The sequence below is a fragment of the Rhinolophus sinicus genome, linkage group LG09 (genome assembly GCF_036562045.2).
Source record: "Rhinolophus sinicus isolate RSC01 linkage group LG09, ASM3656204v1, whole genome shotgun sequence".
NCBI lineage: Eukaryota > Metazoa > Chordata > Mammalia > Chiroptera > Rhinolophidae > Rhinolophus > Rhinolophus sinicus.
In genome coordinates this window covers 107024180-107040663 of record NC_133758.1, presented here as the reverse complement: position 1 = coordinate 107040663, position 16484 = coordinate 107024180, and the positions used below count along the sequence as shown (strand labels likewise).

General features: G+C 42.7%; 1 protein-coding gene across 1 annotated transcript in view; it reads right to left on the bottom strand.

Annotated features, from left to right (window-relative positions):
* Nucleotides 1-16484, bottom strand: part of LOC109461232 (uncharacterized) — a 24280-nt gene extending 7796 nt beyond the window's left edge. The window contains exons 1-3 of the mRNA XM_074340984.1: nucleotides 16126-16484; nucleotides 12946-13054; nucleotides 4686-4829 (exon numbers count right to left, since the gene is read on the bottom strand). The gene's annotated coding sequence lies outside the window, so the exon portion shown is untranslated. The remainder of the gene's footprint in view (nucleotides 1-4685; nucleotides 4830-12945; nucleotides 13055-16125) is intronic.

The window sequence follows — 16484 nt, the reverse complement described above, 5'->3', positions numbered from 1 at the left end:
TCCTGGGAAAGGCATTTAATTTTGCAAGACAGATTTATACAACTGACAAATGAAGTTTAAATTATAAACGAAGCAACAGTAATGTTCAAATCAGTGTTCTTGAGGCAATTTACTCAATATTCAATTCCAATTTCACTATTGAGGAATGTACCCAAGTGCCTCTCATACCTGGCATTCTATTATTTATACAAGCATTTGGGTTTTCCCTTATTGAAAGAAATAGCAGTCTCAGCTGAGTTTAATATTGTCTTTAAGAGGTTAAAAGCCAACAGAATGAAGTTAATGTAACTACAGAGATAGGTAACTGTGGGGAGCCATGGTTACAGGAAACTGAGCTTTGCAGAATGGCTCGGTTTATGCTACCTGTTTCCTCCCCCTGAGGCAATTGTCTCTGCCTGCACCTGGGGGGAGCTTGAGCTTGTAAGCTGCTGAGGAATTTGGTGGGAGCGGCCCATTCCCAGACACAGAAGGCTGATGCCTATCAGGGCAATTGATAAGATAATTACTTGTGAGAGTTTCGGTGAATGTTGTATCCTCTATGTGAAAGTTAAAGAATTTACATTTGTTATGTTAATACATACTTGCACGTGCTCAAACTGCTTATATGGGTGCAGTAAAATAAACTTAGTGTCTTCAGGATCACTGAAGTCCGCGATCGCCATCATATGTGAGAGTGTCTTTTATTCATTCCCACTCCCCCATTCGGGAACCCATCAACTCGTGGCGGCTGGCCCGTCACAGGTAACTTCAAAAGTCTGACCACGGGGGTGGCTCAGCTGGTTAGAGCGTGAGCTCTGGGCAACAGGGTTGCCTGCCGGTGCAATTCCCACAAGTGCCAGCGAGCTGCGCCCTCCACAACTAGAATGAAGACAACAGAGCTGCCACTGAGCTCCCGGGTGCCCGGATGGCTCAGATGGTTGGAGCAGGTGCTCTCAACCACAAGGTTGCCTCCCACAAGGGATGAGACCTGACTCCCACAAGGGATGAGATTGAACAACGGAAACTGGACTTGGAGCTGAGCTGCGCCCTCCCACAACTAAGATTGAAAGGACAACTTGACTTGGAGCTGATGGGTCCTGGGAAAAACACTATTCCCCAATAAAGTCTTGGAAATACAAAAAAAAAAAGTCTGACCATACACATCATACTGTGTTAAGTACAACAAAATACCACAATAGCAGGTCCCTGCCACTAGAAACCACCAGAGAACCACTACCCAATCACCCATAGCAGAAACAGGCGTAATTAAGACTTGTTTCCTCTCACTAATCACTCAAAGCTATCAAATGAAGTTTAAATTATAAACGAAGCAACTACTCCTTTTAATGCCTCCCCTCTTCTGTAACCAGTAAAAAGTCCTGGATCTTATACAAAGGAGGAAACTGAGGCAAAGAGAATTTAATATTTAAAACCCACCCATTTACAGGAATATAAATTCAGCCCTAATTTCAAGTGTACAGCACTGCATATTGTGGTAGACTTCCCAATTCTGGATACGTAAGAAGCTTCAAAGCCTAGCAAAGTAAAAAGCTGATGCGAAAAATGAATTTTTCTTAGATCCATCAGAGTAGTGAGGTTACAGGGCAAACTGTGACCCCCAGTACAACTATCACAACTTACAGGGGCACAAACCCAAGACATAAAAACTCCCTGGGATTGGGGGGCGGGGGGAGAAGGTGGGAGAAAGTGGTGGGGGGGAATTCCCTGGGAAACAGTAATGAGGCAGGAAAACCTGAACAGTTGACAACTTCAGACTCAGCGGGACAAGTCTGAATTTAGAACTTTGAGGAAGGGTGGAGGAAGCACATGTTAAGTTTTACCTGAAGTAGCTCAGTTTCTCAAAGTACATCTAGGACAAAAAAACCTTGTACTTCCCAAAGGGAGAGGGCAAAAAGGAACCACTGTGACATAACAGCATTCAATATGGGCCCTCAGGAGAAGCGATCCAAACTGACCTGTGAGAAGGGAAATACCTATCTCCAAACCACACCTCTCCCATCTCAACAGGAAGGTAAAGCATATGTATAGTTCAGTCCAAAGGCACAATCTGACTAAAAGACACACCTAATGATAGTCCTTTCACAACCATAAAACTATGATCCCTTCCCCACCCCCAATAACTTACCACATTACTAAAGGCCTATTTAGAGCAGTCCCTTTTATCCAGCACATAACGCCTAGCAATCAAGAAAGCATTACAAGATCTACTAAGACAAAAATCACACTGTCTACAAAAAACTCACTTTAACGACAGCTAATAAAAGTGAATGGAAAAAGATATACCATGCTGACAGTAATCAAGTGGGAGGTGTATAAGTGATAGGGATAAAGAACAGCCTTATCTACAAGGTCATTCTTCACTGAGTCATAAACCCTAATGCGTATGCCCTTAACAGAGGGTCAAACTACGTGCAGCAAAAAGTGACAGAACTGCAGGGATAAATAGATTAACTCACTATTATAGTTGGAGACTTTAGCATCCTTGTTACAATTGGACAGAGGCAGGAGGTAAAAAAAAATTTATACGAAGACAGGTGAATTCAACAGCACCATCAACCTATTAAATATAACTGAGATCTACAGACTTCGATGGAAAAATACACCTTGTCACACTCACAGGAACATTTACCCAGACAGACCACATTGTGGGCCATAAAATATACTTTTACAAACTAAAAAATACTTTATATAAGGTTTGCTCTTAGACCACAGCCAAATTAATGCAAAAAACAGTAAGAGCTGGAAAATTCCGAAAAACTTTCAGATTAAAATACACTAAACACATGCGTAAATGAAGACATCTCTAAGAGAAATGTAAATTAAATCCAAAGTAAAAAGAAAATAAAAATTGGAGTAGAATCATTGAAGTTGAAAACAGGAATAGAGAAACCAATACCAAAAGCTGGTTCATTGAAAAGAGCAAGCTGATAAGCCTCTAGCCAGGCTAAGTAAAAAAGAAAAGCCAAACTACTAATATCAGAAATGAACTTGAGAATATAACTGCCAATCCTGTGAGCATTAAAAATACTAAACTCTATTCACACAATTTTAATAACGCAGATAAAAGAGACTAATTCCTCGACAGAAAACATTTACCAAAGTTCACACAACTAGAATTTGACTATCTCAGAAGGTCTATATCTACCAAAGAACTTGAATCAATAACCTTCCAAAACAGAATGCACTGGGTCCAGCAGGCTCACAGCTGAATGCTAACATTTAAGGACAAAAGTACAAATAGATCACTGGAACAAAATAGAGAACCTACAAATAGGCAACTGGTATTGCCTTTGACAAAATAACAAAGGCAATACAAAGTTTTCCTCACACAATTTGTTCCTCTGCACCATTTCAAAATAGCCTTTCAACATTTGTATTAGTGGGCTTCACAGAATTGATCCAACAGAACCTTTACATACAGAAAAAAATTTAAGGAATTGGCTCATGGGTAGGTGCAAAATCTGCCAGGTAGGCAGTCACACCGGAGACAGTTCAAGTCCATAGGCCATATACCGGCAGAATTCCTTCTTGCTCGGACTGCAACTTTGACATGGCTTCAACCAATAGCTCCACTGACATAATGTGAACATGACACACTGCCCCTCTAGGGAGATTTCAACTACCTAGGCTGGGACCAGTGACTAATGAACTCAAAAGCACTCCTTTATCACACCTAGCTTTCTACTTGGTAAAAAGTGATGTACACACATGATTTCTCTCCAGTAGGGGACACAAGAGTAAGTTTATCATTCTTTGCTACTGGAGATAAGAGAATCACCCCTTCAGGCCTCTGGCCCTGCCTCCAGCCCCTTCCCATTTTACCACTGTGCTGAAAGAAATCCTAGGTATCTACCTTCCAAACATTCAGTTCCGATGTGTCAATGTGAGGGTCCATAGTGATGGGAGGGGGTCCATAGTGCCTACAGAAAAAGCTCTTAAACAGCATTAACTGCCTCAAGCCATGTGTCCATTTTTACAGCATGACAGGCGGTCTGGAGCAAGATGAGGATCTGAGTCAGGAGACCTCCACCCAGCTTAGGGGGTCCCGCCCTCCTGTGGAAGATCACCTTCCCTGACAAATCAGCATGTAACTCCCTCACTCCACCTAGCAAACTATAAGTCCTTGGGACAGGGCCCTCTTGCCAGCCTCGGCTAGGCCTGTTCTCACTAATACTGGGAGCCTATGCCTCTCTCCCATTCTCTTCCCTGAGGACACATCACTAATAAGCCCTGCTTACATACTTATCAACTTGCTGACCTTTGATTGTTCATGGTGTAGGCAACAACCAATACTCCTGTAACATTTGGACTAGCAGCTCTGAGGTCCCTCTTCCAACCAGACTGGTCTCAGAACATAAGGAGGTTCTGGTTTGACTACTGTGACCCTGAACAAGTCACTGACTCTCTGAGCCTCAGTTCCCTTATTTGTGAAACAAGGGCAGCTCGCGGGGTTGAGAGGTGGAACGACAGACTCATTGCTAGTATTCAGCAGAGTACCCGGCATAGAGCTAGATCCCCATTTTTCCTAGTGATGTGAACTTGACACACTGCCCCTGAGCGGCCACAATCCCCTTTGTGTCAGGAGGGTGAGGAAAGGGAGGTCGTGGAGAAGCATCAGAAAACCTTCAGGCACTGGTTTTAGGGAGGGTCCAGAATCCCACTGAACCGCTTTGCAGAGTCCTTACCTGCTCCGGGAACGCAGAATGGATTATAGGCAGGATTCTGGTACCAGAAGCTTGGGTGAGGCTGCTGCTGGGCCACGGTGTGCACGATAAAGGGTCGGCCGTTACTGCTGTCAAAATTGTTTTCTGAGGAGTTCATTGTCTAGGCTGAAAAACAGACGTTGACATTCAGGAAAGGCCCGTCACACTCAGCCTAGTAAAATGTGAGGGTGGAGAAGTCATCTCAGTCCCCTCGCAACTCCAGGCCTGGGTGTCAGGTTCCTTACCTTGTCTTCCTGCTCACCTGGCACCAGGGACTCACCTGGCATTAGTGACACAAAGGGCTGCACCGCATTCAGGACCCGGGGAGTGGTGCCCAAAGGCCGCGTCACCTTGTGACACGCAAGTCTAGGCTTCCTGCACAGCAGCCCCCGGGCAAGAGCGAGGCTTTGGAGGCGCAGGCGCAATTCAGTGCCAGGCCTCAAACATCAGGTGCTGCACCCGAGGGCGGTGGCTTAGGCCGGGCCTACACTGTCCTTGTCCTCTGCCCCTCCAGCGTGTCGGGCCAGCACCTTCCCCAGGCCGAGGCTCTGGTCAGTCCAGGAGGCCCCCGGGCTCAGGGTCACCTCACCCAAGCCTCACCTGCCTCACCTGCCCCCCGCCCCCCGCAAATACCCTCAAGCCAGTGAGTTCAGCCCACCCGCCAATCCGCACCACCCCGGCTTCAAATTTGTCACACCGACCTGCTGTGGTTTGAAGTCTGCGACTGGGACCCCCTGAGGTGGCACACCGACCTCTGCAACCCACAGCGTCTATGGCGGCTGTGGCGCCGCGCCCGCCTTTATATGGGCCACAGGGCGGGCACGTGCTGCGCGTTGAGCAGGCACCGCCCCGCACGCTCCGCCCGCGCATGCGCCCTGTGTGCGGCCCTGGCCCGCTGCCCCGCCAGGAAGCCCCGGAACAAGCCCACGTGGGCTTCCACCCGGAGGCGTGGAGCGGTGCTCTGCGTCCGGTCAGGGGCGCAGCCTTAACCCTCCCTTCTGGAACTGCTTCGTGCGCGTTGGCGCCCTGGTGTTGGCTCTTCCAGAGGACAGGACAGTCCCCTGTTCCCCTCGCTCTGCCGACTGTCCCCTCCGCTTAACCTGAGTTAGGGCAGCTCCTCGCTGCTTCGCTGAGCTCCTGGTCTCCTCCCGTCCTTGGGCCTAAAGCCACTGACCCTTAAGCAAGAGGAGCTGAGCGAGGAGAAGAGACGGAGGAGGAGGCCCACTTGGGCAGAGTACAGGCCTGAGAGGAGAAAGTCACACAGGAGGTGCTCAAGCGGGCTTCGTGCTGCTCGGGTAAAATCGGGGAAGAGGAGGCTTTGGCAATTAGGACGCCCCTGGTTGGGGAAAGTGGTGGGACAGAAGCCACAGTAAGTCGTCCGTGGGGTGATAGATGGACAGTGTAGGTGAAGCTGGCAAATACAGACTGCTCTTTATTTGCACATGAGAGAAAGGAAAGGAAAAGGTAGGTCAAGACAAAGACGTAGGCTTGTAGTTACCAGGAGTCCAGGTTGTACGGAAGATTGTGGATGTGGGTGGGAGGTTGTTTGTTTGTTTTGGTTTGTTTTCTTAGGTATCTTTATCTCCTGAGTGGGGAGACCGAGAGATGGTACAGACGGTGGAGAGAGAAGGGTGTTACCAGGATGTTCTAAGGAGGCAGAAGAGAGTAGCCAAGACTGGTTACCATGCTTCCTTTGTCTTGGACAGAAGCAAGTCTGAGATGGGAGGGAAGTGAAGTCTGGAAGGCAGGAATTTAGGTGCATTAGCATCTGATGCCCTGTTTTTTTGTTTTTTGTTTTTCAGTCAGGAATAGTACTTGCAGGTAACATTGAAAGTTTGGAATGATTGACTACCATTACTGGGTAGAAATTGCGTTAGGCCAGAAATTGCAGTGGATGAAGCAGAATAAAGGTTTTCTTTCACATAAAGAACTCTGGAAGTAGACTTCCTGGGGGCTGGTCTGTGGCTTCTTGGTATCACAAAGGACCCAACCTCTTTCTTTCTACTCCAATATCCTTAACACTGGCTCCATCTTCAACTTGCCTCATGATCCAAGATGCCAGTTACAAGCATAAAACAGGGAGAAGAGAAGGGAAAGGGTTAAAAAAAAAAAGCACAAAGGGCACACAGCAGCTTTTGTCTGTAGTCAGTTGTGTTCTTAAGGAGTTACACTAGAAAACTCATGCTACTTCAGAGTATATCTCATTGGTTACCCACTGCTGAAAGGACTGTAAGATCGAAAAATAAGATCTAGCCAGATAATCAGCTCTAATGTGTCTTTTGGAGCAAAAATTAATATAAGACCCTGTCTTATTTTACTATAATATAATACCCAGTCTTATTTTGTGATAATATAAGACCGGGTCTTATAGAAAACCTTATATAAGACCGGGTCTTATATTAATTTTTGCTGCAAAAGACGCATTAGAGCTGATTGTCCGGCCAGGTCTTATTTTCGGGGAAACATGGGACGTGTGAGAGCTCTTGTCTTTTAGCTCGGCATGTTACCACTCTGAATAAACTGGGACTCTATGAGTAAGAAAGAGGGGAGAACAGATATTAATTGGGCAGGTAATGAACAGTGTCTGCTACACTCCTTCAAGTAATGAAAGAAGCAGTATTTTCCCACTTCATTTTCTCTATCTTGTTCCCAGTCATCATCTTCCCTTCCCTTCACAGCTAAGTTTCTTTATAAAGGCCCATATACACTTAGTCTTCTCTACTTCCTACTCCTTCACACAGTGCAAATCTAGATTTTGTTACCATTGTGTCCACGAAAGACACTAATGAACCAGTTGATGCTAAATGGCATGGAAACATTTTAGTTTTATCATTAAAAGTCACCTCCCAGGTACCAGCCCAAATGGTTCTCCTGCCTCTCTGCTTGCCCTTCTTAAAGTCTTTTACTGGCTTCTCTTCCCAAATTTCTTTTTTTAATGTTCATATTCTCCAGGTTGTGGTGCTAAGGTTTCTGCCCTCTCATTGCACCTTTTCTCTACATTTTCACCCATTCTCAGGGCTTCAAATACAACCAGCATCCTGCTCACTCCTAAATTTCCATCTCCATTCTATTTACTTGATATTTATATCTCAACAAGATTTCTGTCGTTAGGACATGCACAAATGATGAGATTTGTACACATCCTTGTAGGGGAAGCAACATTCTAGCATGCTCTTCACCTCCATAGGTGGCATACCAGTTAGGAAGCCCTATTAGACAGACCATGTATGGACAATACATTATGTAGACAAGAACCATAGTTTCCAACACGTGGAGTTGTCGTAGGCTTAAAATTGTTCTCTGGGTATTGTTAAGGTATAACTATGTTGCCCAACAGTGGGGGAACCATAGTATTTAACAATCATTAGGTCTGGGAGGAGGTTGCACAATCCTTGAGAAACTGAAGTATGCCCTCTGAAGGAAGGCCTTTCAGTCTCCTCTTGGTGTGGGAGGCCAGGGCCCAGACTTTCCTTAGAAATAATGTATTGGTGTTAGGTATACTTTAATATCGCCTACTCTTCTCCTTTCTGTATGTAATTTTCTTCTTTCACTTTTCCCTCTAGAGTCTAATCTTTTCATTATAGGCAACATGAATGGATGATTAAAAATGCACTGTTTGTATATACACTGAGCAACAGAGTTGTTATAATGTTTGCTTTTTTAGAGGCCAAAGAGCTATCTGGATTTAATCTAACTACTATGAACATTTTGAAAAAAAAGAAAAGAAAAAAAATTATGCTACCCCAGCCAAATCTAGGTTTTCAACAAATGAAGGTATACCTCATAATATTTTTCTATGAATTCCAGCAAATTATTATGTCAGAAGCAACATAAACCTATATATCTCTAGCAGAGTAAGAACTATATTAGTCAGTTTTCTAAATATTTTATGGTAAGCAAAAGTACTTTAAAAATTAGGGCATAATTATGACAATTCATTATAGTACACATTAATTTTAAATGAGAAGTCACTTTTCACACTGGAAAGCTTTCCTCCAAGATACTTGGTCATAGCTTGCTTACTTGGTTCATTTCCACTATCACTGACCTCAGCCAAACAGCCTTCATTTTCTTTTTCTCATAGAACAGTAGACCACCACTGACAGGCCTTAAATAAATATATTTTCTTTTATTTTAAAAGGAAGCATTTATTTATAATAAAAAGTCATACCATGAATTATCTCTGGAGACACCTTTGAGAAGCAGCATTCTGTATTAACTTTGTGGTTTATGATCATATGTGACACTATAAATACAAATGGTTAGAAACATGATATCTTTTAATGACTAAGTAAGATGGGCTGAGAAATTCTACATTTTCGGTTGGGCAAATTTTCTCTTCTGGGACATTTGAGTGACACCTATACAAGTAATCAAAAAAAAACGTAATCTCGGGGCCGGCCCGGTGGCTCAGGCGGTTAGAGCTCCATGCTCCTAACTCCGAAGGCTGCCGATTGGATTCCCACATGGGCCAGTGGGCTCTCAACCACAAGGTTGCCGGTTCAACTCCTCGAGTCCCGCAAGGGATGGTGGGCTCCGCCCCCTGCAACTAGAAACAGCAACTGGACCTGGAACTGAGCTGCACCCTCCACAACTAAGATTGAAAGGACAACAACTTGACTTGGAAAAAAGGCCTGGAAGTACACACTGTTCCCCAATAAAGTCCTGTTCCCCTTCCCCAATAAAATCTTTTTTAAAAAAAAAGTTTTGGGGGTGGCCGGTTAGCTCAGTTGGTTAGTGTGGTGCTAATAGTACCAAGGTTGCCGGTTTGATCCCCGCATGGGTCACTGTGAGCTGTGCCCGCCTTAAAAAAAAAAAAAGTTTTGCCAGAACTGAAGAAAAAATACATAGCATAAATATGTGGAAGGGTTTCTGAAAAATATTTGCATCACTCATTATTGCTAATTGCATTATATAACCATACAAATCAGCAGATGATTAAGTTCAAATCTGGCAGCAAACCTTAAACAAATGCAATAAACCCTTTTATTACACTTTTTGTTGATTTTTTTAATTTGAAAGGGATGTAACAGTATTTAATAAATGTCATATATTTTCATTTATGTACTCCACATGCATAGGAATATTGTAATACGCCATACTATTGGACCACAAAAGATACAAAATTCTCTTGCAGCCTAGATCTAAATGTTTCCCTACTTTCCAGCCTAAAATACTAAGTCATTCTGAATACTCTGACGACCTAGAATCAACGCAGATATTCTCATGTTTTCCCTGGATCTGCTTCAAATCACCTGGGCTCTTTTAACTTCAAACTGAAACAGGTTTACCAAATCCATTCCAATCAAGGTTCAAGGATATTGCAACAAATAAGCTCCTGGTTCAAATGTAGTCCATGACATTAAGAAGGGTTGATACAAATAAATCATAAATAATGAAGCCATTTAAAAAAGTAAATAAAACGACAAAAATGAGCTGAAGTTAAAAAGAAAAAATTAAACAAGGGAAATGAAAAACTTAAGTCAACCCACCTATAGATCCTACTTATTTGGTGTACTGTTAAGTTACTTTTGGTTTCATTCAGATACAAGAAACTCATTCTGTAACCCAATAAAAGACAACAATGGTAATTTGTATTCAAAAGAAAGATGAGTGAGAGTGTTATCCCTACCTTTCCCCCATCCATACAGACCCAATCTGTGGCATTATTCCAAAGTGTACCACGGTACCTCTTCATTCATTTAATGAATATTTATTGAACACTTACTATATGCCAGGCATAATTCTTTGTGTGTGTGTATATGGCAACTTTTAAAATTCAGGGTCTTGGTCATGAGGGCTTAAGATACAAAGCAATTGATACATATCTATTTGTAAATTAAATACTATAACTACACACACTCTACCACTTGTGTAGGAAGGACATTTAACTTGAAATCTACTCTCTTAAAAAAATTTTAAGTATACAATGCAGTACTATTGATTATAGTCACAATGTTGTAGAGCGGATCTCTAGAACTTGATCATCTTGCCTAACTGAAAATTTATACCCTTTGCACAGCAACTACCCATTTCTCCCTCCCCAGCTCCTGGGAGCCACCATGCTACTTACTCTCTGTTTCTGTGAGTTTGACTATTTTAGATTCCTCATATAAGTGAAATCATGCAGTATTTGCCCTTCTGTGACTGGCTTATTTCATATAACAAAACATCCTTCAGGTTTATCCACATTGTTACATAGGACAGATTCCTTCTTTTTTCTAGGCACAGTACTAAAAGCTGAAAATACATCACAAAACAAAAATCCCTATCATTAAAGAGGTTATTCCAGCAAGGAGAGAGACACAATAACATAATGAATAAATTATATATTCTGTTAGTGGCAATAAATGCTATGGTAAGAGTGAAGGGGATCAGAATTGTCAGAGCTGGAAGAATTGAAATTATATATAGGTGGTCAGGGTAGGGCCCCCTGAGAAGGCAACTTTTGAGTAAATATTTGAAGATAAAGGAGAATATAGGAATACCCGGGGAAAGTACTTTCTGAGCAAAGGAAACAACGGTGAAAAAACTCTGATAGGACCATGCCTGCCCTGTTCAAAACACAGCAGCATGGAGCCCATGGTGACTGCAACAAAGAGAATAAAGGGGAAGGTATTAGAAGGTGATGTCAGCAAGATTAACCTGGGATAGACTGAGAAGTCAGACAGCCCATGTGAGGGCTTCAGCTTTTACGATGAGTGTACTGGGGAGCCATTGGAGGGTTTTGAGCAAAGGAGTGACATCATCTGATTTACTGTACAAAGAATCGCTATGGCTGCCGTGTGTGGGGAACAGGCTATAAAGAAAGGTACATGGATAGATTAGGGGGAGACAATTCAGAAGGCTGCTGCAATCATCCAGGCAAGAGACAATGGTGAGATAGACCAAATGATAGCAGTGGAGGTGAGAAGTGGTCAGATTCTGGATATATTTTGGATCCAGGTGGTGTGTGAGAGAGAGAGGTCAAGGATGGGTCCAAAGTGTTTGACAGGAGTAACTGCCCAGAAGAAATTAATGAGATGGAGAAGACAGTGAGCGGCAGAAGTTTGGAAGGAAGGTATACCGAGGAGTTCAGCTTTGCATACATGAAGTCTGAAATGTCCATGACGTATCTCAGTGGAAGTGCCAAATGAAAAGTTGGCACCTTTCTATGGTGCAGGGTACAGCTCTGGGAGAGAGTCATCAGCATATACATGGTACTTCAAGTCACAACCCAGGAGATCTCTTAGGAAGTGAGGTATAGAGAAATGAAGAGGCGGAAGGACTGGGCTCTAGGGTGCTGCAGACGTCAAAGAGAAGAGAAGGAATCTGCCATAAAACTGGACAGGGGCATCCAATGAGCTCAAAGGAAAGCCCGGATTGGAATCTGGAAGGAAATGAAAAAAGGTGTCTCTAGAAAAAGAGAGCAACCAGCACTATTAAATGCTGCTGATGCATCATAAAGAATGAAGGCTTGGGGCACAAGCTCCTTTTGGAGACATAGCTAAGCACACAAATCAATAGCTAACCAAAGAGTAGGTGACCCTTTGCATACATTCTGCGTCAGCCAGGTCAAAAGGAGTCTCGAGGAGTGAAAATAGGAAGGGAAAATCTACTTAACATCCAAACGAGTCTTACTTTTGTTTTATGCAGGTAGAGAGAAAACTTCATGGGGCCTGCCTAAACAACATACTAAATACCTAAATAACGGGTGAAAGAGAGGAGTTTACTGTTTTTGTTTTTGTTTTTTCATCAGCGCTATTGAATGATATATAAAAAATCAAAATGCTTAGGGAAGAGACTACTTAAGTTTGAATTTAAACAAAAGTAATTGTATCAGGTAAAAATAACTGTAATGTGACAATGGCCTTGAACACAGTGGTGAAAACCAATTCAGTCAAGTTGCAGAATGAAGAGAAAAATGTCTCTAATAAGCAAAACTAACTTTCTAACACTGTCTTTAAATGTCCTATATCAAACACTAATTTCTCAGACTTCAAATATAAAATTGAGGATCTACTTCTATTGACAAAATAAAATTGGCAAACTTTAGTTCCTTCTTGTTTCTCCTGTTCTATCAGTTCTCTTTAGTCACCTCTCCCCCTCTAACTTCTCAAAGTCCCGTAAAACCTCCAGCTACAATTTAGCTCCTTGCCAAAGTGTAGTGCAAGGTCCAGTAACACCACCCTAGAGCTTGTTGGAAATTCCAAATCTTGGCCACACCCCAAACAACATCCCCAGGTGGTTCGTTCATAGGTACCTTAAAGTTTGAGAAGCACTGGTGGAATTGACATGTGATTGCCTAAATGGATGTTTTCTTATAGCAGGACTTCCTTCTTCTTTTTTTCCTAGGACCTCTGCCAAGTTACCTTTCAGGACAAGAAAAAGACCATTACTTTTTTCATCAAAGAGATTTAACAGCTGAAAAGGTTTCCAAAACCATTTGGTCCTCTCCTATTGCAGGATACGAAAGCAAAGTCCAGAGATGTTACATGACTCCTCTGTGTCACACAGCGAATGGCAGAACCCTGCTTCTGCATACCCTCTTCCTGGTCTCTAGATTCTTTTAGGCTGCCACTGTCCCACAAGTTAACATCCTAAAGAACGAGAGAGCAGGTGTTAGTAGTGTGTTTTCAGTTTTGCTTTGTGTTGTTTTGATTTTTAACAGGAGTATTAGGGGGAGGAGATTTTAAATCTAGGTCCAACAAATGGCTCTTCCTGACAAAATCATTACTTAACCACTGCAAACCAACGCTATGCCAATTATCATTCCAGAGCATAGTGTAAGGTCATGCACTGCAAAAGTCTATAAATCTCATTAAGTCGAATATCTATATATTGCTTCCCATGGTTCCTGCTATTCCAAGTGGCATCGTGTATTATCATGGATAATAATTTACTGAAAAACAAAGATTTATATACTTAAAGAGTTAAAAACAACAGAAAAACCAACCACATGGGTTGACGGTTCGTAGCCACCATGCATTTCCCAGTTCTGCCAAAGGCTTCAAAGGCAGAAACCACAAAATCTCACTTTTGGAAAGATTGCATACCATTTATTTCCTTTTCTAAAACATTGCTAGATTTTCAAATGACAACTTAGATTTCCCTTTCAGTTTTCTGATGGAGCTGATAGTATATCTGAACGACCTCTCTTAAGGTTTCTGAATATCTTTGTCTTTGTCTTCAACAGGATTAAAAAAGATCATTCAGTTAAAACAAAGCAAACATACTTACAAAACATTTCTCTTTGTACACAGCAAGTGTGTTAATAATACGCATCTATATATAATTCATTTTTTTCTTAATCGTGGTCTTAAAATCAGCTATATTAATCTAAATTGCTGTGGTCTGCAAAGTAAAGAGGGAAGTGGAAGCAATAATCCTATTGCAAGAAGGAATTAGGAGGTATTAATACATGCATCTTACTTCAACCATAGGCTGAAATTTGCTTTACCATCTGTTGAAGTATAAGTCACAAGGGGAGGACGTTCAAGCACCATGTGACATTCTTCAATGGAATCCTTTAAAATTCTTGTCACCTTTTTCTCAGATATGTTCACAGGATCTCACAAATACTGTGCTTTCAATAAAACGACAAGACAAAACAAACTAACATCCTTCCTAAGAAACCTATCACTCTATATCCCCCAAATCATTACATGGCATCAGAGGATCAATCTTGCCCACAAAACAGAAAAAAGGGCATTCATGCACCCGACGGTTAATCCCAGACTTGTTTCCTTACGACGCAGATGCCTGGTAGGTGGGCCTGCCCCACCTTTCTAAGAACCCCCTTTGACAAATTTCCCTCTCATTCTCCTGCTCCAACTTATTCCACATCCTGGACAAAGAGAGAGCCTCACCAGGTAGCACCGCCAGCTCCACAGAGTTGGAGTGAGTCCCACAAAGAACTTCCCACATCCCTTCTCTGTCACCCCCGAAGAGAATAAGGGGACAGACACTGCATCAATCCCTTGGAAGAGGCCAGGCGGCTGAGAATGAGTCCTGCTGCTCACAAAGAGGAAATGATGCAGGAGCTGGTCTTTGGGAGGTAGCAGAAGGACAGCCGTGGTGGAAGGGACGCATCCTCGCTCCAGCCTAACTTCAAGGCATCTTTGCACTGTTGTCATAGTACTTTTTTTAAAAATTGTGGTACAAAACATATAACATAAATTGACCAACGTAACCATTTTTAAATGTACCGTACAGTAGTGTTAACTACGCGCACATGGGCGTGCAACGGATCACGAGAACTTTGTCATCGTGCAAAACTGAAAATTAACACTCTGTGAACAACTCTCCCTTTTCCTCTTCTCCCAGCTCCTCAACCACCATTCCACCTTCTGTTTCTAATAGTTTACTACCTCATATAAGCGGAATAATGCAGAACATACTTGCCTTTTTGTGACTGGTTTATTTCACTTAGTACATGTTAGGTCTCTGAATGTTAGAGACCTTGACTTCATGTTAGGCCTCTGAATGTTAGGTCTCAGAGACCTTGACTTACAGACAGGGCCACGTCTGCAAGAAAACAACAAAATGTCTGTTGGCCTGCACCTGCAGACAGAGCCAAAATGGCGATAACAGAAAATGCCACAAAACAGCTTCTGGCTTACAGGCACTCAGCATTTTCTGTTCAAGCAATGCTACCCAGTCAGCACAGCCCCTGTAAAACCCTCCTCACCCCTCCCTTGGGGCTGCAAGTCTCCTTTAGATGCAGCCCGGGCTGTAGCCATCTCTGCTCAGCCCAATAAACTTTTGTCTCTTACAATAAAAACTTTCTTATGACCATAGCGTTCCATTACCAGCCAACCTATCAGTATAATGGCCTCAAGGTTCATCCTTATTGTTAAATACTGAGGAATTCCTGTCTTTTAAAAGGCTGAACAGTAGTGTATTGTATGTATAGACCACATTTTTTTCACCCATTCGTCTGTTGATGGACATTTAGGTTGTTTCCACATCTTTTCTGCTGGAACAGTGCTACAGTGAACACAGGAATGCTGATATTCCTTTGAGTACCTGCTTTCAATTATTTTGGATGGATACCTAGAGATGGGATTGCTGGATTATATGATAATTCTATTTTTAATTTATTAAGGAACCTTCAGTTTTCCAAACCGGCTGCACCAATTTACATTTCTACCAATGGTGCACAAGATTCCCGTTTCTCCACACTTGTAATTCTCTGGATTTTTTGATAACAGTCATCCTAACATAGGTGAAGTGATATCTCATTGTGGTTTTGATTTGCAGTTTCCTGATGATTAGTGATGTTGAGCATCTTTTCATAAGCTTATTGGCTATTTTTCTACTTAATCTATTCCCTATTTTTAAATTGCTATTTGTTTTTTGTTGTTGAGTTATTAACGTTCTTTACATAGTCTTGATATTAACATTTATCAGATCTATAGCTTAAAAATATTTTCTCACATACGGGACGGTCGTCTTGTTACTCTGTTGACTGCTTCCTTTGCGGCGCGGCAGTTTGTCAGCACATTACAGCCAATGCTACTGCGCAAGTTGGAAGGCTGCACCCCAATGTCTTCTGGGGCTTGTAGTCTAGAGAACTGGCTGAGGACGATGGAAGTTGGAGGGTTGTATCTGAATGCCATGATTGGAATCAGGTTTCCATTGGAGGGGGCTAGAACTACTCACTGCCTGTTCCTCATTAGCAGAGAGAGAATTAATACAATGCCCTTTTCGGTCCTTGACAGCTCCCGGATTTAGGCTCTGGCCTAGACCCGCCTTCCGCCTCGGCCTCCGACGCAGGCCACGCCCCCCACTTTGCCCCTG